This window comes from Haliotis rubra, unplaced genomic scaffold (assembly GCF_003918875.1).
Source record: "Haliotis rubra isolate DU_JTF1 unplaced genomic scaffold, ASM391887v1 Scf549, whole genome shotgun sequence".
Lineage (NCBI taxonomy): Eukaryota > Metazoa > Mollusca > Gastropoda > Lepetellida > Haliotidae > Haliotis > Haliotis rubra.
The window spans coordinates 58,679-61,552 of record NW_025767245.1 but is presented as its reverse complement, the minus strand read 5'-3'; the positions used below and the strand labels follow the sequence as shown (position 1 = coordinate 61,552).

At 40.0% G+C, this 2,874-nt stretch overlaps 1 long non-coding RNA gene across 1 annotated transcript; it reads right to left on the bottom strand.

Annotated features, from left to right (window-relative positions):
* Window positions 1-418: 418 nt before the first annotated feature.
* On the bottom strand, window positions 419-2,572 carry LOC124253662. Its single transcript, XR_006892257.1, has 3 exons — window positions 2,525-2,572; window positions 961-1,010; window positions 419-607 (listed from the first exon to the last, which is right to left on the bottom strand). It is a non-coding gene; the product is annotated as an uncharacterized LOC124253662 (long non-coding RNA).
* Window positions 2,573-2,874: the final 302 nt, after the last annotated feature.

The window sequence follows — 2,874 nt, the reverse complement described above, 5'->3', positions numbered from 1 at the left end:
TCCAAAAAAGAAACAAACTAGTGTCTATTCCAGCCTCATTGATTCCACCTCTGGCATAAGTAACAGGGCATTTTTAATTGTCATAAAGCCCAGTCTCTGTTGCCGTGGTTAATCACGTAATGACAAGCATGACCACTCCTCCTCCTTTCTCTGCTGGTGCAGGCCAAGGGGGAGAACTTGGAACAGGTTCTCCAGCTACTCAGCGAACACACTGCCACCCCCACCAAGAATTCGCCTGAATGACCCTGCAAGACCTCTTAGCACATGACCAATGGGTAGACCAGCTACATCCATTCACATCTGTAACCAAATTATGCATATCTTCTGGAAAGGTTTCAATTGAGGGTATCCAGACCAGACTAGCATTTAGGTCATTAATATTTGTCTATTCCCTGTCCACTGCGAGAGAAGTCACGGGATCTGTTAACGGGGGTCTAATTTTAAACTTATGATAGCCCTTGATCACACTGTTTTCAAGTCTGATTGGCTGCCTTGAAGGTGCATGACAAGATGCTGCCGGTCTTAGTGATTGAGACAGTAATGGACGGACAGGTACTGCAGCACAGTCTTGTCGTAATGGTTGTGATGAAGACCCCACAGGAGTAACCTGGATACAAAGGAATATTGCTTGACTAAGATCAAAGGAGAGAAATGTAAAATTAATGCGTTTAGGCACACTTGTCTTGTTTAAATGCCTTGTCATGAGAACGTGAGATACGTTTCAAACATGCAGTCTCTGGGTGATGTAAATTACTTGCAAAACTTACTTTGACAACATGTAATGACGATACATACATTTATGGAATAGGTTTGAATGTCAAGGTAAAATGTACTCAAAGCGTTGTAAATAATACAAGGCCCACTTCTAGTCGGAAAAAAACATAATGCACAATCCGTTTCTTTTAGAAATACGTATTAGTGAGAAGTTATGTCATCTAATATGGTGTCAATGTGATATACCTAGTGTTTAGTACGATTCTCACACGAAGGACTCATGAATGGATCATCAGCTGAAACATTGGGATGAGTTGAGCAGTGTGAATGTATCCATCCCTTGCAAGAAACACATTCCACCCAAACGTGACCACATTCAAGTTCCTGATCCTCAGTCCACGACATGTGACAACCCATACAGATGACATCCTCCTCCTCTGCTTCACTCACAGCTGGAGTAGCCACTGGTTTACTCTGAATGAAGCCTTCTTCTTTCTCACTGACTTTCCCTCGGAAGGAGCGCCTCCTTGCAACATAAACCTAACCTTTGCACTTTTCTCTCGTTCGACAAACTGTCTAACTTTCTGAAGACACTTTAAACTCATGCCACTGATGCATTCATCTGACGTTACATTGTCTGCCATATTATCAAGAACATGGGTTCTTTTACGCAGAGAAACGTGCTTGATGCGTGGCAGTACAAGAGATTCTTGCAGGAGTGGGGATACCGACAACGTATCAACTTCAAAGGACGACTCTCCATCATCATCCTCAGTCATATCAAACGATGTAGCTACACTAGCAAGGAGTTCCAGTCCAGATATGTCCCCAGTGGTTGAGGTTGCATCGCGGATACTGGTAGTCTTCATGCATGACTTATCAACTAGGTACTGTCGTTCCCTCCAAAATCCAAACGTTAGCCCATCTCAGTATTTACTCACGGAGACTTAAACTGTTTGGTTGCTGATTTACCTTTTAGCCATTAAAAGTTAGAGGTAAGCCCTTGACCCAAAACGAACGTTACAACATGAACGTAAACTACGACTTCACCAAAATGTATCACATAGATTAATACATCATGTTTAAAATGTGACTATTCTAAAATCATTAAATACTGGTCAATATGTCACTGCCTATTCAAGTAAACAATTGCAAAAGTTTTCATTCTTTCCTGTTGAACGCTCAAATAATTATATTTTGAATTGTAAAAATTATGCTAGTTTAGTGGCTGTTGCACATTGAACTATACTGTATCTGTACTGTATATGTATACTGTAGCTGTGTTTGTACCATACAAAAATACATGAAGTTATTAAAACAAAAGAATTATATGAGTTGGAAAGAACAATCTTTTCAACACCTAAGCGTTGTGAAGTTGGTTATTTTCCAATATTGATAACCCTTTACCTTGCATACTCTTCTGTACAGCAAATTGCAAAACAGGTGAAATGAAGATTAACAAATGTTACGTATCTACTTTGTGCAAATTACATCCTCCACAGACCCTAAAGTAAGTATATGTTTTAAATAAAAGGAACCGATGTAACATCGTAAAAATAATTACTTTATTTCAACAGTTATTAACATTTGTCGGCAGTTGAAAGTTTTGAGATGATCCCTATATTCTGGTGATCCGGAACTGACTTAACCACGTGGTCCCATAAATTGCTTATTTCTCTAAAAATATGGCAGATGTAAATAATATTTTTGTTGCTTTATAAAGGTGAAATGTATATGTATGCAATGGATTGTTAACATTTAGCAACTTGATTCTGTTGTTATTTCACACGGGCCGTCCCGAATGAGTTACCTTTTCCTGACGTGCCAACGACAGATGACGCGATGAAAGGTGTCCTCGTTACAGGGCGCGCAAGTAAACTTCCGGTTCAGATCAAGTGAAACAAAATATATCATCTTGAAGAACACTGTCACGGCTTTAAAATAAGACATTGAGTGTATACATCCATTGAGGTTTACGGTTTCTAGGTGTTAATGTACGTGGAAGTGATCCGGAATACCCGTGATCCGGAATACCCTTACCCACTGTATAAAAAGAACTGTTGGTTCATATGCTGACAGGTTTTTTGGGACATGTTGGCGGTGGCGGTGTGTGGTCCTGTGCGTAGAGCTCAGGTCACAATCAGTTGAAGTTAAGCAACG